General features: G+C 47.5%; 1 protein-coding gene across 5 annotated transcripts in view; it reads right to left on the bottom strand.

Moving 5' to 3' along the window:
• Positions 1-24,184, bottom strand: part of M1AP (meiosis 1 associated protein) — a 209,066-nt gene that overhangs the window by 110,689 nt on the left and 74,193 nt on the right. The gene's annotated exons all lie outside the window — the stretch shown is intronic.

Below are 24,184 nucleotides of genomic sequence, written 5' to 3'. Positions count from 1 at the left end.
AGCCGTGTGCTGGGGTCAGCCATGTATTGGAGCAGTGTGCTGGGCCCAGCCATGTAATGGAGCGGTGTACTGGGGTCAGCCATGTATTGGAGCGGTGTGCTGGGGTCAGCCATGTATTGGAGCGGTGTGCTGGGGTCATCCATGTAATGGAGCCGTGTGCTGGGGTCAGCCATGTAATGGAGCGGTGTGCTGGGGTCAGCCATGTAATGGAGTCGTGTTCTCGGGTCATCCATGTAATGGAGCGGTGTACTGGGGTCAGCCATGTATTGGAGCGGTGTGCTGGGGTCATCCATGTAATAGAGCGGTGTACTGGGGTCAGCCATGTAATGGAGCGGTGTGCTGGGGTCATCCATGTAATGGAGCGGTGTGCTCGGGTCAGCCATGTAATGGAGCCGTGTGCTGGGGTCGGCCATGTAATGGAGCGGTGTGCTGGGGTCGGCCATGTAATGGAGCGGTGTGCTGGGGTCAGCCATGTAATGGAGCAGTGTGCTGGGGTCATCCATGTAATGGGGCGGTGTGCTCGGGTCAGCCATGTAATGGAGCTGTGTGCTCGGGTCAGCCATGTAATGGGGCGGTGAGCTGGGGTCAGCCATGTAATGGGGCGGTGAGCTGGGGTCAGCCATGTAATGGAGTAGTGTGCTCGGGTCAGTCATGTAATGGTGTTGTGTGCTCGGGTCAGCCATGTAATGGGGCGGTGTGCTGGGGTCAGCCATGTAATGGAGCTGTGTGCTGGGGTCAGCCATGTAATGGTGTTGTGTGTTGGGGTCAGCCATGTAATGGGGCGGTGTGCTGGGGTCAGCCATGTATTTGAGCGATGTGCTGGGGTCATCCATGTAATGGATCTGTGTGCTGGGGTCAGCCATGTAATGGGGCGGTGAGCTGGGGTCAGCCATTTAATGGAGGGGTGTGCTGGGGTCAGCCATGTAATGGAGCGGTGTGCTGGGGTCAGCCATGTAATGCAGTCGTGTGCTCGGGTCAGTCATGTAATGGAGCGGTGTGCTGGGGTCAGCCATGTAATGGAGTCGTGTGCTAGGGTCAGCCATGTAATGGAGCGGTGTGCTGGGGTCAGCCATGTATTTGAGCGATGTGCTGGGGTCAGCCATGTAATGGAGCAGTGTGTTCGGGTCAGCCATGTTATGGAGTCGTCTGCTGGGGTCAGCCATGTATTTGAGCAATGTGCTGGGGTCATCCATGTAATGGAGCAGTGTGTTCGCGTCAGCCATGTAATTTAGGCATGTCCCCATTTCAGCCATGTAATGGAGCAGTGTGCTTGGGTCAGCCATGTAATTGAACGGTGTGTTGGGGTCAGCCATGTAATGGAGCAGTGTGCTTGGGTCAGCCATGTAATTGAACGGTGTGTTGGGGTCAGCCATGTAATGGAGCGGTGTGCTGGGGTCAGCCATGTAATGGAGCGGTGTGCTGGGGTCAGCCATGTAATTTAGGCATGTCCTCATTTCAGCCATGTAATGGAGCAGTGTGCTCGGGTCAGCCATGTAATGGAGCAGTGTGTTGGGGTCAGCCATGTAATGGAGCGGTGAGCTGGGGTCAGCCATGTAATGGAGTCGTGTGTACGGGTCAGCCATGTAATGGGGCTGTGTGCTGGGGTCAGCCATGTATTTGTGCGATGTGCTGGGGTCATCCATGTAATGGAGCAGTGTGCTGGGGTCAGCCATGTAATGGAGCGGTGTGCTGGGGTCATCCATGTAATTGAACGGTGTGTTGGGGTTAGCCATGTAATTGAACGTTGTTTTGGGGTCAGCCATGTAATGGAGTCTGCTGGGGTCAGCCATGTATTTGAGCAATGTGCTGGGGTCATCCATGTAATGGAGCAGTTTGTTCGCGTCAGCCATGTAATTTAGGCATGTCCTCATTTCAGCCATGTAATGGAGCAGTGTGCTCGGGTCAGCCATGTAATGGAACGGTGTGTTGGGGTCAGCCATGTAATGGAGCGGTGTGTTGGGGTCAGCCATGTAATGGAGCGGTGTGCTGGGGTCATCCATTGTCACGATAATATAAATATGCCATGTTTTGAGTGTACACCTAGCAGGTTCCATGGATCTTCAGAAACACGCGGTTGGCTTTCTGACCCCCCACTTCACACTGCCTAGAAAGCTCTTCTTTTCACTGCTCCCTCCTCCCCTTGCATGCAGCTGTAATGTGAAACCAGTGTGCTGTGAGCAGGCCTACTCCGCTGTGTGCAAAGAGCATGTTCGGAAGGGGGGGGGGCATTCCCTTTGTTCTCTTAAACTCGTATATAAATCGTGCAGCTTATGTCTGGAAGCAGGACAAATACATTTTTTGGCCTCTCCATCAGCCGGGCCATCACCCAGTGCGTTTTCTAATTTTCGGGACCACTGGTATCTGAGAAATGAATTACTGCTTAGCCGCATTGCCTAGCCAGGTCATGTTTGTTCTTAATAGAATGCTAATCTCAAAACAAGATTAATGATAATTCCGTTGTCGCTATACAAGGTTGCATCCTGGAGCTACGGCGGATATGAATGTTCCATAACTATGAGTCCCACTGAGAAAGTAGGAGTACATTCCATAACTCAGCCCACTCAGTGATGTCACGACCAAGGGGTATAAGTGAGTGGGAGCTCATTTTTCACTAGTCTTGGTCAAGGAAGCTAGCTGAGAGATGGTCTGTGATGCATCGCCCCTCCCCTGCACCACATGGTCTGCTATGAAAAGACATAAACTGCAAGCTTATTTTCATCCCATGTATTTTTGTAACTGTCTGTACATACGGTACTGGTCTCATTTTATAACATCTTTTTACACTTTTGCAAACACTGCCTACCTTTTAGAGTAAAATACATAAAATAACAAGCTTCATTTCTCCTTGCTCTATAACGTAGTCACGCCCTCTGGAGAAAATTACTCTAATTGGGTTGGCTCCTGACCCATTATTAATTAAGGAACAGAAGCTGGTGGCAGCGGAAGTGTCCTGTGCTGGTAACTGCCTACCTTTTGGAGTAAAATATGTAAAATTACTAGCTTCGTTTCTCCTTGCTCTATAACATACTTACACATCCTCTGAAGTAAAATACGCTACTAATTGGGTTGGCTCCGGACCCGTTATTAAGGAACAGGAGATGGTTGCAGCGGAAGTGTCCTGCTCTGGTGGGTAATGATGGCATTGACGGCACGGGTTTTTATAGTGTATTGCGCGGCTGGGAATAATTATATCACCCTCACTGCAGTGTGTGCCCCACAGCCAGTACATAGCAGGCAGCCTTTCTGGGGACTAATTATCCTAGGTGCAGTTCCCTGACTGACCTGAGGGTGAGGGGGGCGCCAGAGAGCAGCGAGTTCCAAACCGGAACTGGGAAATGGGATATAACTAAATCCCCTTCAGAAAAAAAACGGGGCCAACCAAACAAGTACAGATCATGACATATTGGCGTCAGTGGTGGAGATGATAAAAATATCCCCCCTGTGATTCATGACATCCATGTAATGGAGTCGTGTGTTCAGGTCATACATCTAATGGAGCAGCGTGCTGGGGTCAGCCATGTAATGGAGCGGTGAGCAGGGGTCAGCCATGTAATGGAGCGGTGTCCTGGAGTCAGCCATGTAATGGAGCGGTGTGCTGGGGTCAGCCATGTAATGGAGCGGTGAGCAGGGGTCAGCCATGTAATGGAGCGGTGTCCTGGAGTCAGCCATGTAATGGAGCGGTGTGCTGGGGTCAGCCATGTAATGGAGCGGTGTGCTGGGGTCATCCATGTAATGGAGCGGTGAGCTGGGGTCAGCAATGTAATGGAGCGGTGTGCTGGGGTCATCCATGTAATGGAGCGGTGAGCTGGGGTCAGCAATGTAATGGAGCAGTGTGCTGGGGTCAGCAATGTACTGGAGCGGCGTGCTGGGGTCAGCCATGTAATGGGGCGGTGTGCTCGGGTCAGCCATGTAATGGAGCGGTGTGCTGGGGTCGGCCATGTAATGGAGCGGTGTGCTGGGGTCAGCCATGTAATGGAGCAGTGTGCTGGGCTCAGCCATGTAATGCGGCCGTGTGCTCGGGTCAGCCATGTAATGGAGCGGTGTCCTGGAGTCAGCCATGTAATGGAGCGGTGTGCTGGGGTCAGCCATGTAATGGAGCGGTGTGCTGGGGTCATCCATGTAATGGAGCGGTGTGCTGGGGTCAGCAATGTAATGGAGCAGTGTGCTGGGGTCAGCCATGTAATGGGGCCGTGTGCTCGGGTCAGCCATGTAATGGAGCGGTGTGCTGGGGTCGGCCATGTAATGGAGCTGTGTGCTGGGGTCAGCCATGTAATGGAGCAGTGTGCTGGGGTCAGCCATGTAATGGAGCGGTGTGCTGGGGTCAGCCATGTAATGGAGCGGTGTGCTGGGGTCATCCATCTAATGGAGCAGTGTGCTGGGGTCATCTATGTAATGAAGACGTGTGCTGGGGTCAGCCATGTAATGGAGCAGTGTGCTCCCATACCAGGAGATACCCACTGTCTCTCAACCTTTGGTTGGCCCACAGCTTTTGTAGCTCCCGCCAGTATACTCTGTACTCACAGTCCATGCTCCTCCAGAAGACGGATACCATGATTGCAGAACATGTCTCCAGCTAGCAACAACAGTCCTTAGGATAGTTCCTCAACAGTGGCGTATCTAGGGGGGGGCAGCCGGGGCATGTGCCCCGGGCGCAGCTGGTTGGGGGGTGCAGTCGGGCCACCTAATTCGGCGGCCCGCAGTGTCTCCCCCGGCGGCTGCATTCTGCCGCCCCTGGTCTGGGAGTCAGCTGTTCTCTGTGCCGACTGTCAAGCTAACAGCTGTCACAGAGAAGCTGCAGAGCGCCGGCTCCCAACATGTGCAGAGGTGGAGGGGGCCCCTGCAGGGTGGCTGCGGCGGGCAGGGAGAAATCCCCGCAGCTCCGCTGCCCAGCGATCTGTCTTCCTGCTTCCTCTCACACAGACGCGCCGCTGGATGACGTCATCATTCAGCGGCCGGCTGTGTCAGAGGAAGGCGATGGAGCTGCTGCGGCAGAGCGCGAGGAGAGGTGAGAGGTGTGTGTGTGTGAATGTGTGTATGTGAATGTGTGTGTGTGTGTGTGTGTGAATGTGTGTGTGAATGCGTGTGTGTATGTGAATGTGTGTGTGAATGTGTGTATGTGAATGTGTGTGTGAATGTGTGTGTGTGGCTCAGTATTGGGTGTGTGTGTATCGCGCTGCAGGGGAATGTGCAGAGAAGTGAATGGCGTGTGTGTGTGGGGGAAGGAGAGGGCAATGATGGGGCTGACGGGGAGAGAGCAATGATGGGGATGGTGGAGAAGAGGGCAATAATGGGGCTGACGGGGAGAGAGCAATGATGAGGATGGTGGAGGAGAGGGCAATGATGGGGCTGACGGGGAGAGAGCAATGATGGGGATGGTGGAGGAGAGGGCAATGATGGGGCTGACGGGGAGAGAGCAATGATGGGGATGGTGGAGGAGGAGAGGGCAATGATGGGGATGGTGGAGGAGAGGGCAATGATGGGGCTGGCGGGGAGAGGGCAATGATGGGGTTGACGGAGGGCATATGTCCTGGGGGGGGGGCACCAAAATGAATTCTTGCCCCGGGTGCCAGAAACCCTAGATACACCTCTGTTCCTCAAATCCAGACGACAGATACTGCGACCGTAGCACTTGTATCCAGCTCTAGCTGGCAATCTTCATAGGCCATCCATACACTTGCACCAGGACCAAGGACCACTTCAACTAACTCACTAAATATGTTATTGTTCTACCTTTCCGGGGATAAGCCCACTGGATGTGCAAAAGTGTTCACATCCTTCCCCTTAAACATTTGCTACATGTAACCCAAAGTATGCAGAAGGTTCCAGAAGCCAGTCTGAAAAATTGTGCATTGGTCAACCCCTTTGCAGAGAGAAACAAAGACTGTGAACACCACACCAGATGCAAGACAATAAATTCTACGTTAGTCTTCAGTATTAGGGTATGTGCACACGTCGCAGATTTGCCGGTGGAAATTTCTGTGTAGATTCTTCCTCTCTTGGCAGAAACCGCTGGTGCGGATTTGATGCGTTTTTTGATGCAGATTTTCATGCATTATTTTTTAATACAGATTTGTATGTGTTTTTGAAAGCTAAATAAAGATCTATTATTGAACAAAATAAAATAAATTGTGATGTCATTTCTTGTCCAACCTCTTCATTTACATACTCCATTGAAAAATGTTTACACACACATCGATATAGATTGAGACAGATATATAGATCGATATAGAGCAATATAGATTCAAATAGATCGATCTATCTATACATCTAACCATTGATATATCCATCTATACATCTATCTATCGATATATCCATCTATACATCTATCGATATATCCATCTATACATCTATATATCCATCTATATATCCATTTATACATCTATCTATCGATATATCCATCTATCTATACATCTATCCATCGATATATCCATCTATACATCTATCGATATATCCATCTATATATCCATCTATCCATCGATATATACATCTATACATCTATCTATCCATCGATATATCCATCTATACATCTAACCATTGATATATCCATCTATACATCTATCTATCGATATATCCATCTATACATCTAACCATCGATATATCCATCTATATATCCATCTATCCATCGATATATCCATCTATACATCTATCTATCCATCTAACCATCGATATATCCATCTATCCATCGATATATCCATCTATACATCTATCCATCGATATATCCATCTATACATCTATCGATATATATACATCTATACATCTATCCATCTAACCATCGATATATATCCATCTATCCATCGATCTATCCATCTATCTATCTATCGATATATCCATCTATCCATCGATATATCCATCTATCTATCGATATATCCATCTATACATCTATACATCGATATATCCATCTATACATCTATCTATCGATATATCCATCTATACATCTATCCATCGACATATCCATCTACACATCTATCTATCGATATATCCATCTATCTATCCATCTAACCATCAATATATCCATCTATACATCTATCTATCCATCGATATATACATCTATCGATATATCCATCTATCCATCGATATATGCATCTATACATCTATCTATCGATATATCCATCTATCCATCGATATATCCATCTATCTATCGATATATCCATCTATACATCTATCTATCTATATATCCATCTATACATCTATCTATCGATATATCCATCTATACATCCATCTATCGATATATCCATCTATACATCTATCTATCCATCTATCTATCTATCCATCGATATACACTCACTGGCCACTTTATTAGGTACACCATGCTAGTAACGGGTTGGACCCCCTTTTGCCTTCAGAACTGCCTCAATTCTTCGTGGCATAGATTCAACAAGGTGCTGGAAGCATTCCTCAGAGATTTTGGTCCATATTGACATGATGGCATCACACAGTTGCCGCAGATTTGTCGGCTGCACATCCCAAAGATGCTCCATACAAGGCAGGATGGATCCATGCTTTCATGTTGTTTACGCCAAATTCTGACCCTACCATCCGAATGTCGCAGCAGAAATCGAGACTCATCAGACCAAGCAACGTTTTTCCAATCTTCTACTGTCCAATTTCGATGAGCTTGTACAAATTGTAGCCTCAGTTTCCTGTTCTTAGCTGAAAGGAGTGGTACCCGGTGTGGTCTTCTGCTGCTGTAGCCCATCTGCCTCAAAGTTCGACGCACTGTGCGTTCAGAGATGCTCTTAGGCCTACCTTGGTTGTAACGGGTGGCGATTTGAGTCACTGTTGCCTTTCTATCAGCTCGAACCAGTCTGCCCATTCTCCTCTGACCTCTGGCATCAACAAGGCATTTCCGCCCACAGAACTGCCGCTCACTGGATTTTTTTTCTTTTTCGGACCATTCTCTGTAAACCCTAGAGATGGTTGTGCGTGAAAATCCCAGTAGATCAGCAGTTTCTGAAATACTCAGACCAGCCCTTCTGGCACCAACAACCATGCCACGTTCAAAGGCGCTCAAATCACCTTTCTTCCCCATACTGATGCTCGGTTTGAACTGCAGGAGATTGTCTTGACCATGTCTACATGCCTAAATGCACTGAGTTGCCGCCATGTGATTGGCTGATTAGAAATTAAGTGTTAACAAGAAGTTGGCCAGGTGTACCTAATAAAGTGGCCAGTGAGTGTATTCATCTATACATCTATCCATCGATATATCCATCTATACATCTATCTATCGATATATCCATCTATACATCGATATATCCATCTATATCCATCGATATATTCATCTATACATCTATCCATCGATATATCCATCTATCCATCAATATATCCATCTATACATCTATCTATCGATATATCCATCTATCGATATATCCATCTATACATCGATATATCCATCTAGACATCTATCTATCCATCGATATATGCATCTATACATCTATCCATCGATATATCCATCTATCTAGCTATCGATATATATCTATCTATACATCTATCTATCGATATATCCATCTATCGATATATCCATCTATACATCGATATATCCATCTAGACATCTATCTATCCATCGATATATCCATCTATACATCTATCCATCGATATATCCAGCTATCTATCTATCGATATATATCTATCTATACATCTATCTATCGATATATCCATCTATACATCTATCTATCGCTATATCCATCTATACATCTATCTATCGATATATCCATCTATACATCTATTGTCACGGGGATACAAGGAGGGCGAGAGCTAATAACCCGGGCCCTTGTAATTTCCCTCAGACTAGGGAAACCCTGACTGACCCTCTACCTGAAGTTTACACTGAACGTGTGCATGTTCAGGCCTCCAACCTCACCCTGACTCCTGATTCAGCCCTAGAATGAACACCACCGCCCACCACCCAGTGAATGCAATAGACCAATACCCATAGTTATAACAAACAAGGATAAAGGAAAATACACCACCAGCAACGATTCTCCAACAACCAGCTCTCCACTCCGGACCGAGATAACTACGGACAAGACAGAAGCTATAATCGGCGACGCCCAAAGATCAGGAGAACCATTTAAAGGAAATGGGTATGGCCCACCTTCCAATCCGAGGATCAGATAAATTAACCCCGGAGCAGCCAGACGAAAACTAGCCGACACCAATGAGCAAACAGTGGTCAAACGCGGAATTACCGCTGTCTGTCAGACGACCTGGTCTGGGCAGTGTCCGACATGACAGTACCCCGCCTTCTACGAGGGACCCCAGGGCCCTCACGGCTTATAGGACCCGGCTTGTCCGGATGGCGACGATGAAAACACCTGACCAGCCGATCCGCATGAATGTCCGAGGCTGGTACCCAGGACCTCTCCTCAGGCCCATAACCACGCCAGTGTACCAAATATTGTAAAGTGCGGCGCACCACACGAGAGTCAACCACCCTGGAGACTTCAAATTCTAGGTTACCATCCACCAAGACTGGAGGTGGCATAGGCGCCGTGTCCACAGAACCCACCACCTTCTTAAGAAGAGACCTGTGGAACATGTTGTGTATTTTATACACCGTAGGGAGCTCCAGTCGGTACGCTACTGGGTTAATGACGGCGGTGACCCTAAATGGACCAATAAACCGTGGACCCAATTTAAGGGATGGTATCTTGAGTCTTATGTTCTTTGTGGATAACCACACCCAGTCATCCACACTCAGGCCCGGACCTGGCACACGCCTACTGTCAGCCACACGTTTGTACCTAGCACCCACACTCAACAGGCGCTGTTTCACTCTCCTCCACACTGATGACAATTGTGCTCCTAACTGGTCTTCCTCCGGAACGCCGGAAGAGCCCCCCTGACTCAACGTACAAAACTGAGGATGTAGCCCGTAAACACAAAAAAACGGAGATTCACCAGACGACTCCTGGCGGTGATTATTGATGGCAAACTCAGCCAAAGGAAGAAAGGTAGACCACTCCTCCTGGTTATAAGAGACAAAGCAGCGTAAGTACTGCTCCAAATTTTGGTTCATACGCTCGGTCTGACCATTTGACTGGGGATGAAACGCAGACGAATGAGACAACTTGATCCCCAGCCGTGAGCAAAATGCTTTCCAAAATTTTGCTACAAACTGAGTACCCCTATCTGACACGATGTTAGACGGAACTCCATGAAGCCTGACCACCTCCTGCACAAACACCTGAGCAAGAGTCTTAGCGTTAGGTAAAGAAGGCAAAGACACAAAGTGCGACATTTTTGAAAACCGATCCACAATCACCAAAATGACCGTGTTCCCAGCTGAGGGAGGCAAATCAGTGATGAAATCCATGGAGATTTCCGTCCATGGCTTACTAGGTACCTCCAGAGGAAGTAGTGTACCAACAGGACGGGAGCGGGGCTTCTTCGCCCTAGCGCACGTGGTGCAAGCTGACACGTGAGACCACGTCCTGTCGGATTTTGGGCCACCAAAACCGATGTGACACCAACTCCAAAGTACCTCTAACCCCTGGGTGGCCAGCCAGGACAGTATCATGATGCTCCGCCAACACCTTTAGGCGGAGATGAAGCGGTACAAAAGATTTGTTGATGGGAAGCTCAGATGGTACCTCCTCCTGAGCCTCGGCAATCTCAGCCTCAACCTCGGTAGTGAGAGTCGAAACCACAACACCCTTTTGGAAGATGGGTACTGGATCTTCCCGAGGTTCTCCCCCCGGAAAACACCTGGACAGAGCATCCGCCTTAGTGTTTTTAGACCCTGGTCTGTAAGTGACAACAAAGTTGAACCGCGTGAAAAACAATGCCCAGCGAGCCTGCCTGGGAGACAGACGCTTGGCAGACTCCAAATAAAGCAAATTCTTATGGTCGGTAACAACAGTGACCTGATGAATCGACCCCTCCAAGAAGTGTCGCCATTCCTCAAAGGCCAACTTAATAGCCAACAACTCCCTGTTGCCGATATCGTAGTTATGTTCAGCGGACGAGTTTTTTGGAGAAATAGGCGCACGGACGCAAACCACTCAAGGATGAGCCTTGAGATAGTACCGCCCCCACACCAACCTCAGACGCATCGACTTCCACGACAAAGGGTTTAGATACGTCTGGCTGTACAAGAATGGGGGCTGAAACAAAACTGTTCTTGATAAATTCAAATGCGCGAACAGCAGCCTCAGGCCAAACGGAGAAATTGGTACCCTTTTTAGTCATGTCAGTTAGCGGTTTAGCAATGATAGAAAAATCCATGATAAATTTCCTATAGTAGTTAGAAAACCCAAGGAACCGCTGAAGTGCTTTCAGGTTATCAGGACGTTCCCAATGCAGCACCGCTTGCACCTTAGCGGTGTCCATTTTAAAACCAGAAGCAGACACAATATAACCCAAGAACAGCAACTCTTGAACAAAAAATACACATTTCTCAAGTTTAGCATACAGCTTATTCTCTCTGAGAAGCTGTAACACCTGCCTGACATGATCTAAATGAGCATCACGGTCGCAAGAATATATGAGGATGTCATCTAGGTACACGATAACGAATTTCCCCAAAACATGCGAGAACACATCATTGATGAAATGTTGGAACACTGCAGGTGCGTTAGTTAACCCAAAAGGCATCACCAAATTTTCAAAATGACCCTCAGGGGTATTAAAAGCCGTCTTCCACTCATCACCTTGACGGACTCTTATGAGGTTGTACGCCCCCCTGAGGTCAAGCTTGGTAAACCTCTTAGCACCTGCCACCTGGTTGAACAAGTCAGGTATCAGTGGCATAGGGTATGGATCACGAACCGTAATCTGGTTCAACTCCCTGAAATCCAAACACGGGCGTAATCCGCCATCTTTCTTCTTCACGAAGAAGAACCCTGCTGCCACCGGCGAGGATGACGGCCTGATGTGCCCTTTGCTCAAACTTTCAGAAATGTAATCCTTGAGCGCTTGTCTCTCCGGACCGGAGATGTTGAACATCCTTGCTTTAGGCAACTTGGCCCCTGGTTTAAACCTGATAGAACAGTCATAGGAGCGATGTGGCGGCAACTCTTAACAACCCTTCTCAGAGAACACATCCGCATAATCCTGAAGTGACTCAGGAACGCTTGAAGTCACAGCGGAAACACATGTGGCCAGGCAATTCTCCTGACAGAAATCACTCCACTGGATTATGTCCTGAGTTTTCCAGTCAATCACCGGGTTGTGTGTAGACAACCATGGAAAACCCAGAACCAATTGTGCCGGAAGACTCTTGAGCACCTTACATGTGACCTGCTCGAAATGAAGAACCCCAATGTGGAGTTTAACCTCAGCCACAAACTCAGTAATCTCCCCCTGTGGAAGAGGAGCAGAATTGATGGTGACCACACGGATAGGAGGAGGCAGTTTTTCAATCTTAAAACCAGCAGTGCGCGCAAACTCCTCATCAATGAGATTTGTGGCGGAATCACTATCCACAAAAATAGTGATTGGTATCTCTCTGCCAGCGACAACAACTTTGGCAGGGAGCATGCACTGAGAAATCATCATGGAGGATATACATAAGCTCAGATTGGACTCCTCCACACCCTCTGAGCTCAGAAGTTTTCCGCCGTTGCGTTTTTCTTTAACAGCAGAGGACAGATATTAATAAAATAACCAGTTTTACCGCAGAAAAAACAGGCTCCCTGCTTCCCGAGTACAGGAGTACGATTCTTAACATGTGACACCCCTGCGATTTGCATAGATTCCGTGGGCTCACCTGCAGCAACCTCACGTGAACCTAAACCTTCTCCCACAGGCGGCGTCTCATGATTCCCCTGACGCAAACGGCGATCAATGCGGACAACAAGACTCATAGCGGAATCTAGTGAAGCAGGAGTCTCGTACATCAGGAGGGCTTTTTTAACCCTATTAGAAACTCCATGAATAAAGTGACTCCGCAAAGCTGGATCATTCCATTGTGTATCGATCGCCCAGCAACGAAATTCAGAACAGTAATCCTCTGCAACACGCTCCCCCTGGCAAATAGTGCGTAACTTAGATTCTGCTAGAGCCATTCTGTCTGGATCGTCGTAAATGTGTCCTAGACCAGAAAAGAAACTCTCCACTGAGTTAAATGCAACAGAATCAGACGGCAACGAACATGCCCATGCTTGGGGATCCCCGCTCAATAATGACAACACCAGGTCCACACGTTGAGCCTCATTACCAGAGAAGATTGGGCGCATACGGAAATACAGTTTGCAAGCTTCACGAAAAGAAACAAATTCACTGCGTTCCCCAGCAAATTTTTCAGGCAAAGGAAACTTGGGCTCATTAACTCCTCCTGTCGCTCCAGCCTGTATATTAGATACTGCTAGTCCCTGTTGCTGCACTGCTCCCTTCAACTCAGTGACCTGTAGGGACAGCGCCTCCAATTGGCGGGTTATGGAAGTCATGGGATCCATGACAAAACACAGAGAAGAGAAAAAAAAAAAGGAACCCCCTTTTTTTTTTGTTGTTGTTAGGCCGATTATAATGTCACGGGGATACAAGGAGGGCGAGAGCTAATAACCCGGGCCCCTGCAATTTCCCTCAGACTAGGGAAACCCTGTCTGACCCTCTACCTGAAGTTTACACTGAAGGTGTGCATGTTCAGGCCTCCACCCTCACCCTGACTCCTGATTCAGCCCTAGAATGAACACCACCGCCCACCACCCAGTGAATGCAATAGACCAATACCCACAGTTATAACAAACAAGGATAAAGGAAAATATACACCACGCCGCAGTCAATCAGGAATACACTATAAAAGTGCAGGGCAAAATAAATACAAATATAGGAAGGAGTAAATAAGACAAAGGAAAATAGACCACCAGCAACGATTCTCCAACAACCAGCTCTCCACTCCGGACCGAGAGAACTACGGATAAGACAGAAGCTATAATCGGCGACGCCCAAAGATCAGGAGAACCATTTAAAGGAAATGGGCATGGCCCAGCTTCCAATCCGAGGATCAGATAAATTAACCCCGGAGCAGCCAGACGAAAACTAGCCGACGCCAATGAGCAAATAGTGGTCAAACGCGGAATTACCGCTGTCTGTCAGACGACCTGGTCTGGACAGTGTCCGACATGACATCTATCCATCGATATATCCATCTATACATCTATCCATCAATATATTCATCTATCTATCGATATATCCATCTATACATCTATCCATCAATATATCCATCTATCTATCGATATATCCATCTATACATCTATCTATCCATATATCCATCTATCTATCCATATATCCATCTATACATCGATATATCCATCTATCTATCCATCTATATATCCATCTATACATCTATCTATCGATATATCCATCTATCGATATATCCATCTAAACATCTATCCATCGATATATCCATGTATACATCTATCCATCGATATATCCATCTATGCATCTATCTATCCATCGATATATCCATCTATACATCTATCTATCCATCGATATATCCATCTATCGATATATCCATCTATACATCTAACCATCGATATATCCATCTATACATCTATCTATCGATATATCTATCTATACATCTATCCATCGATATATCCTTATATACATCTATCTATCCATCTATATATATCCATCTATCTATCGATATATCCATCTATACATCTAACCATCGATATATCCATCTATACATCTATCTATCCATCGATATATCCATCTATCCATCTATCTATCCATCGATATATCCATCTATCCATCTATCTATCCATCGATATATCTATCGATATATCCATCTATACATCTAACCATCGATATATCCATCTATACATCTATCCATCGATATATCCATCTATACATCTATCTATCGATATATCTATACATCTATCTATCCATCGATATATCCATCTATACATCTATCTATCGATATATCCATCTATACATCTATTTATACATCTATCTATCTATCTATCTATACATCAATCTACCGTATATACTCGAGTATAAGCCGAGATTTTCAGCCCAAATTTTTGGGCTGAAAGTGCCCCCTCGGCTTATACTCGAGTCATGATCGGTGGTGGGGTCGGCGGGTGAGCACCGTCATATACTCACCTGCTTCCGGGGCTCCTGGCGCTCCCCCTGCACGTCCCACGGTCTCCGGGTGCAGCAGCCTCTTCCCCTGAGCGGTCACGTGGGACCGCTCATTAGAGAAATGAATAGGCTGCTCCACCCCCCATAGGGGCGGAGCCGCCTATTCATTTCTCTAATGAAGCGGTGCCGGTGACCGCTGACAGAGAAAGAGGCTGCGGCACCGAAGACAGGCAGGGGGAAGGAGCGGGACGCCGGGAGCAGGTAAGTATCGCATATTCACCTGTCCTCGTTCCACACGCCGGGCGTCGGCGCCATCTTCCCGGCGTCTCTCTGCACTGACTGCAGGCAGAGGGCGCGATGACGCATATAGTGTGCGCGCCGCCCTCTGCCTGATCAGTCAGTGCAGAGAGACGCCGGGAAGATGGCGCCGAGGAGCTGCAAGCAAGACAGGTGAGTATGTGTTTTTGTTTTTTTTATTGCAGCGGCAGCAGCAGCACATATTTATGTGGAGCATCTATGGGGCAATGGTGCAGAGCAGTATATGGCAGAGCTATGGGGCAATGGTGCAGAGCACTATATGGCACAGCTATGGGGCAATGGTGCAGAGCACTATATGGCACAGCTATGGGGCAACGGTGCAGAGCACTATATGGCACAGCTATGGGGCAATGGTGCAGAGCACTATATGGCACAGCTATGGGGCAACAGTGCAGAGCACTATATGGCACAGCTATGGGGCAACAGTGCAGAGCACTATATGGCACAGCTATGGGGCAATGGTGCAGAGCACTATATGGCACAGCTATGGGGCAATGGTGCAGAGCACTATATGGCACAGCTATGGGGCAACAGTGCAGAGCACTATATGGCATAGCTATGGGGCAACGGTGCAGAGCACTATATGGCACAGCTATGGGGCAACAGTGCAGAGCACTATATGGCACAGCTATGGGGCAATGGTGCAGAGCACTATATGGCACAGCTATGGGGCAACGGTGCAGAGCACTATATGGCACAGCTATGGGGCAACAGTGCAGAGCACTATATGGCACAGCTATGGGGCAATGGTGCAGAGCACTATATGGCACAGCTATGGGGCAATGGTGCAGAGCACTATATGGCAGAGCTATGGGGCAATGGTGCAGAGCATTATATGGCACAGCTATGGGGCAATGGTGCAGAGCACTATATGGCACAGCTATGGGGCAATGGTGCAGAGCACTATATGGCACAGCTATGGGGCAACGGTGCAGAGCACTATATGGCACAGCTATGGGGCAACGGTGCAGAGCACTATATGGCACAGCTATGGGGCAACGGTGCAGAGCACTATATATGGCACAGCTATGGGGCAACGGTGCAGAGCACTATATATATGGCACAGCTATGGGGCAACGGTGCAGAGCACTATATATATGGCACAGCTATGGGGCAACGGTGCAGAGCACTATATGGCAGAGCTATGGGGCAACGGTGCAGAGCACTATATGGCACAGCTATGGGGCAATGGTGCAGAGCATATATATATATGGCACAGCTATCTATGGGGCAACGGTGCAGAGCATTGTATATATGGCACAGCTTTATGTGGAGTATCTATGGGGCAACGGTGCAGAGCATTGTATATATGGCACAGCTTTATGTGGAGTATCTATGGGGCCATAATGAACGGTGCAGAGCATTATATATGGCACAGCTTTATGTGGAGCATCTATGGGGCCATAATGAATGGTATGGAGTATCTATTTCTAATTTTGAAATTCACCGGTACCTGCTGCATTTTCCACCCTAGGCTTATATTCGAGTCAATAAGTTTTCCCAGTTTTTTGTGGCAAAATTAGGGGGGGGTCGGCTTATACTCGGGTCGGCTTATACTCGAGTATATACGGTATCTATCTATCTATAGATATATCTAGATAAAAAAAGAACACAGCAGCACATGTGCATGAATCTAGGCCATGTGAAAACACAGAAAAATATTCAATATGAATTATACTTTTCAAAAATATTTTTTCACATATGCGGTAAGAATCTTCATTTCATCTATTACTGTAAGTTTAATGGAAAAAATGTTTTTGAAAAGTATAATTCATATTGAATATTTTTCTGTGTTTTCACCTGGCCTAGATTCATGCACATGTGCTGCTGTGTTCTTTTTTATGTATATGATGCAGTTTGCACGTGTTCACATTAGGAGTGCTGGTTGTTGTTTTTTCTCTCTATAGATATATAAATACAAAGCCCGGTGTTTAGTAATAAATATAATAAAATGGTACATAAAGAGTTAAAGGGAACCTGTCACCCCGTTATTTGAAGATGAGCTAAAAATAGCGTTAAATAGGGGCAGAGCTGGGCTTTACATTACTGCCTTTTTGGTGCCTTTACACCCCCGTTAGGCTGCCGAAATACCTTTGTAAAGTCGCCGTTTTGTGCTGTCACTCACGCTGGTCTGGTCCTATGGGCGTGGTGACAGCGCTGTTTCTCCCGCAGATCAGGCTCATCATTACGTTGGTGGCGTAGTGGTGTGCGCATGTCCAACAGAGAATATCCACTGCCCAGGAGATGAAAAAGAGCGCGATCTGCGCTATTCAGCCGCTTACCGGTGGGCGCGGCCATCTTCCTGTGGCCGCGCGTGCGCAGATGGAGCGCTCTGCTGCCCGGGGCTTCAGGAAAATGGCCGCGGGATGCCGCGCGTGCGCAGATGGAGATCGCGGCGGCCATTTCCCAGAAGCCCCGGGCAGCAGAGCGCTCCATCTGCGCACGCGCGGCCACAGGAAGATGGCCGCGCCCACCGGTAAGCGGCTGAATAGCGCAGATCGCGCTCTTTTTCATCTCCTGGGCAGTGGATATTCTCTGTTGGACATGCGCACACCACTACGCCACCAAGGTAATGATGAGCCTGATCTGGGGGAGAAACAGCGCTGTCACCACGCCCATAGGACCAGACCAGCGTGAGTGACAGCACAAAACGGCGACTTTGCAAAGGTATTTCGGCAGCATAGGTGGGTAATAAAGGCACAAAAAATACACTAATGTAACGCCCAGCTCTGCCCCTATTTAACGCTATTTTTAGCTCATCTTCAAAAAACGGGGTGACAGGTTCCCTTTAAATAAAGACACACACAAAAACTGCATTATTAAATGCAGAATCTGTTTAATTTAAAAAAAAAGTGGTGTGGGCTCCCGCACAACTTTCTGCGCCAGAGAGGTAAAGCCGACGGCCGATGTTTATAGCCTGGGAAAGGGTTAATAACCATGGATCTTCCCAGGCTATGAATATTATATTTAGCCTTTACTGGCTGTTAAAATAGGGGGACACCCTCCCAAAAAATTACACGGGGTCCCCCTATAATTAATAGCCAGAAAGGCTACGCAGACAGCTGCGGGCTGATATTCATAGCCTAGAGAGGGGTCATGGATATTGCCCCCCCCCCCCCCCTACAAATACCAGCCGCCCCAGAAGTGGCGCATCTGTGAGATGCACCAATTCTGCCCTTTAGCCCCTCTCTTCCCACTGCCCTGTAGTGGTGGCATATGGGGTAATAAGGGGTTAATGTCACCTTTGACCTAAGACGCCTATCCATTACTAGTCCTATAGTAGTGAAAGAATTAGACACAGCCAGAAAAAAAGTATTTTAATATTCTTAATTTCGCCATACTTACAACCATGCCTAATTTCCCGAAGCCATCAATCACCTGCAAAAAAAAATACAATACAATAAATCAGCATTATACTCCCTGTTCCGACGTAGTCCAATTAATAACGAGTGTCCCACGACGATCTCCCCTATAGACCAGTGACATCGGGAGATGTCACCGCTCTACACTGTGTTCCAAATTATTATGCAAATAATATTTCCTCCTATCTTCTCTAAATTACCTATCTGAATTGCAGTCATTGTTATTTTCCAGTCATCTACTATTCTAGTATAATTGCAATGCTTTGGAACAAACTGCCTATGAAAACAGGATCTTTTTAAAAAAAATAAACACTCAAAATGCATGTTCCAAATTATTATGCACAGCAGAGTTTTCAACCTTTTTTATTTTATTTTGAACAAAAAAATGGTCAATTGTGAAGTTCTAATCATTATCAGCTTATTACAAAATGAAATCAAACAGTTTTCAAGTGAAAACTTTATTCTAGGTGATGTTACATTTGCACGTAGGACCCCTTGCTCAAAAGAAGCTTCTGAACTCTCTCGTCCATTGAATTTGTCAGTTTTTGGATGGTTTCTGCTTCAATTGTTTTGCATGTGGACAGAATCCCCTCCCAGGGCTGTTGCTTAGATGTGACCTGCCTCCCGCCATCATAGACACTCCTTTTGATGATGCTCCAGAGGTTCTCAATGGGGTTGAGGTCAGGGGAAGATGGTGGCCACACCATAAGTTTGTCCTCTTTTATGCCCATAGCAGCCAGAGATGCAGATGTGTTTTTTGCAGCATGAGACGGTGCATTATCATGCATGAAAATGATCTTGCTGTGGAAAGCATGGTTCTTCCTCTTGAACCATGGCAGGAAGTGTTGTTTTAGAAACTCCACATAGATTATGGAGTTCATCTTTACCCCTTCAGGGATCATAAAGGGGCCGACAATCTCTCTCCCCATGATTCCAGCCCAAAACATTACTCCACCTCCTCCTTGTTGGCGCCTTAGCCGTGTTTTCATGGGGTGTCCATCAACCAGACATCCTCCACTCCATCCATCTGGACCATCGAGCGTTGCACGGCACTCATCGGTGAGCAAAACAGTTTGGAAGTCAGTCTTCATGTATCGTTTGGCCCACTGGAGCTGTTTCTGCTTGTGTGCAGTGGATAGAGGTGGTCGACAGGATGGCTTACGCACCTCTGAAGGACACTGCATCTTGTTGTTCTGGGGACGTTGGAGGCACCAGCAGCTTCAAAAACTTGTCTGCTGCTATGACCAGGCATTTTTGCAGCTGCTCTTTTAACCTTACGCAATTGCCTGTTGGAAAGAGTCCTCAATTTTTCCTTATCAGCACGCACACGTGTGTGCTGGGAATCAGCTACATACTTCTTGATTGTGCGATGATCACGATGAAGTGTCTTGGCAATGTTGATTGTAGTCATGCCTTGACCTAAATACTCCACAATTTGTTGCTTCTCAGCAGCCGACACATCCTTTTTCTTTCCCATTTTGGCCAAAAATGTAGGCTGCTTAATAATGTGGAACAGCCTTCTTAAGTAGTCTTGCCTTTATTTGGACACACCGGCCAAACTAATGTGCACAGGTATCTGCAATTGCTTTCTGTGATGTAAAGAGCCCTGACACACATCACCATCAATGAGTTTACATGACAAACAAACAAATTCTAACCTTATCACTCCTAAACTCTTTGTGCAGAATAATTTGGAACACAGTGTATAGGCTTCCCATGATGCACTGACAGGAGTGAATGGCTCCTGCAGTGCATCACTGAGGTTACCCGAGTTCAGGCTCCCTTTATGGCAATGCTGCGTGGGAATTTTCTCACACAGCGCTGAACTCTCTCCCGGCAGCGGCAGAGGGATACATCGCAAAGGATTACCTCCGCCTGTCAGTTCATTGCGGAGGCCCTGTAGAGCGCTCACATCACCCGATGTCACTGTTCTACACGGGAGATCGTCATGTGACACTCGTTATTAACTGGACTCTGGCGGAAAGGTAGTATAGGTTGGTTTATGTTATTTTTATTACAGGTGATCGAGGGCTTCGAGGACTAGGTGATTGGTGAGTATGTGCTGTATGTTATATGTTGTATGCACTGTATGGGTTTTTTTGTTTTTTTACTACTGAACACAGTCATTTGTCTGATGGGACTACTTTCTCATTATCGGCAATGCTGTCACTGTGAGCATTCATAGCTGGATGGGAGCAGTAGTCCCATCAGACAATGGATGCTTACACAGACGCTCGCACTCAGGGACACACACACAGACCCGCGCACACTGATTCACGCAGATACCGGCACACACACAGGGACACACACAGACCCGAAGACACACACAGGGAGACACACACACAGAACCGCGCGCACAGATTCATGCAGACACCGGCGCACACACACACACACAGGGACTCACACACAGACCAACACACAGGGAAACACACACACAGACTCGCGCACACAGATTCATGCAGACACCGGCACACACACACACAGGGACACACACACACCCACTCACACACAGGGAAACACACACAGAACCGCGCGCACACACAGGGACACACACACACACAACCGCGCGCACACACAGGGACACATACACACAGACCAGCGTACACAGATCCATGCAGACACCGGCACACACAGACCCGGGCGCACACACAGGGACACACACACACATGCAGACACTGGCACACAAACACAGGGACACACACAGAACCGCGCGCACAGATTCATGCAGACACCGGCACACACACACACACAGGGACTCACAAAGAAACCAACACACAGGGACACACACACAGATTCATGTAGACACTGGCACACACACACAGGGACACACACAGAACCGCGAGCACAGTTTCATGCAGACACCGTCACACACACACAGGGACTCACACAGAAACCAACACACAGGGACACACACAGATTCATGCAGACACCAGCACGCACACACAGGGACACACACACACAGACCCGCGTACACAGATCCATGCAGACACTGGCGCACACACAGACCCACGCGCACACACAGGGACACGCACACACAGGGACACACACACACAGGGACACACACAGACCCGTGCACACCCGCACACACAGATTCACGCAGACACCTGCACACACACACAAGGGATCACACACAGGGACACACACACACACAGATTCACGTAGACACCGGCACACACACACACACACACACAGGGACACACACACAGATTCACACAGACACCAGCACACAGGGACACACACACAGATTCACGTAGACACCGGCACACACACACACAGGGATCACACACATACACAGACCCGCGCACACACAGGGACACACACACACAGATTCACACAGACACCAGCACACAGGGACACACACAGAGATTCATGCAGACACCGGCACGCACATACACAGGGACACACACACAGAACCGCGCGCACACACAGGGACACACACAGACCCGCATACACAGATCAATGCAGACACCGGCACACACAGACCCGCGCGCGCACACAGGGACACACACACACAGACCCGCGCACACACACACAGGGACACACACAGACCCGTGCACACCCGCACACACAGATTCACGCAGACACCGGCACACACACACACACACACACACACACAAGGGATCACATACAGGGACACACACAGATTCACGCAGACACCTGCACACACACACAGGGATCACACACATACACAGACCCACGCACACACAGGGACACACACACAGATTCTCACAGACACCAGCACACAGCTCCGCCCACACACTCCCTCCTCCCTGTCTGCGTTTCTTCCCAGCAAAACCTCAGATCTTTTTACATCTGCGGTTTTGTTGCAGATGTGCCTGACACAATGGAAGTCAATGGGTGCAGAGACGCTGGAGATCCGCCAAAAGAATTGACATGCTGTGAAAAAAAAAACTGCGATTCCGGGCGTTTTTCCCGCAGCATGTGCACAACAAATGTCAATTTCACACAGACTAACATTGGCTGTGCACTACACTGTGGATTTGATGCGAATCTGTGCGGCCAAAAACGCAGCGGAAATGCAACAAAATCCGCAACGTGTGCACGCAGCCCTAGAGTCCATGTAGACAGGAGGAGGGGTGACACTCTGTTACAGGGAGAATATAACAACAGGATACCCTGTTGAAAAAGCTACGCGAAACGCGCGTCCGGGGGGGCCAAGCGAGGTGGGGGTACCAGCCCTGACTACTAATGGGTAAGCAGCAACTGTATATAATTGTGTGATTGTATATACGAAGAGGCCGTGGTGTGGATACTATTAGACATAATGATATATATGTACATGGCCATATATGGAATTTTATATTATGGATTCATGCTGTTACCAGAAGGATGTACTAAAGTACTCCCCCTCTAACTTGGCTACTGTCACGTTCTCCTTTTACTGTCTCTTGCTATATGGTTGTGCTGACAGCACACATATTTTGTATTTTGTATATTGATGTACTAAGGTGATTATACTAATAAACATTTTGACTATTTTTATACAACTATGTTGAAGTGGACGTTTTTGCTCCGTATTTTTGTGGTAATAGGTTCTCAATGAGGTTGAGGGCAGAAGAGGGTGATGGCCGCCCATGAGCTTCCTCTCTTTATGCCTATAGCAGTCAATGACTGGGATTTCTTTGCAGCATGAGATGGGCATGGTCAGCATGAAGATGATTTTGCTATGGATGCTACAGTTCTTTTTGTACTATGGAAGAAAGTGGTCAGTCAGAAACTCTATACACTGTGAGCAGAATTATTAGGCAAGCTGTATTGTGATCACATGATACTTTTTATACATTTTGTCCTACTCCAAGCTGTTCAGGTTTGAGAGCCAACTACCAATTAAGTAAATCAGGTGATGTCATCTCTGTAATGAGGAGGGGTGTTGCCTAATGACATCAGAACCCTATATAAGGTGTGCTTAATTATTAGGCAACTTCCTTTCCTTTGGCAAAATGGGTCAGAAGAGAGATTTGACGGCTCTGAAAAGTCCAACATTGTGAGATGTCTTGCAGAGGGATGCAGCAGTCTTGAAATTGCCAAACTTTTGAAGCGTGATCACCGAACAATCAAGGGTTTCATGGCAAATAGCCAACAGGGTCACAAGAAGCGTGTTGGGCAAAAAAGGTGCAAAATAACTGCCCATGAATTGAAGAAAATCAAGTGTGAAGCTGCCAAGATGCCATTTGCCACCAGTTTTGCCATATTTCAGAGCTGCAATGTTACTGGAGTAACAAAAAAGCACAAGGTGTGCGATACACAGGGACATGGCCAAGGTAAGGAAGGCTGAAAAACGACCACCTTTGAACAAGAAACATAAGAAAAAACGTCAAGTCTGGGCCAAGAAACATCTTAAGACTCTTCAAAGGTTTTATGGACTGATGAGATGAGAGTGACTCTTGATGGGCCAGATGGACGGGCCAGAGGCTGGATCAGTAAAGGGCAGAGAGCTCCACTCCGACTCAGACAAC

This window comes from Ranitomeya variabilis, chromosome 1, assembly GCF_051348905.1.
Source record: "Ranitomeya variabilis isolate aRanVar5 chromosome 1, aRanVar5.hap1, whole genome shotgun sequence".
NCBI lineage: Eukaryota > Metazoa > Chordata > Amphibia > Anura > Dendrobatidae > Ranitomeya > Ranitomeya variabilis.
The sequence above is the reverse complement of the archived record's forward strand: the minus strand, read 5'-3'. Positions and strand labels throughout refer to the sequence as shown.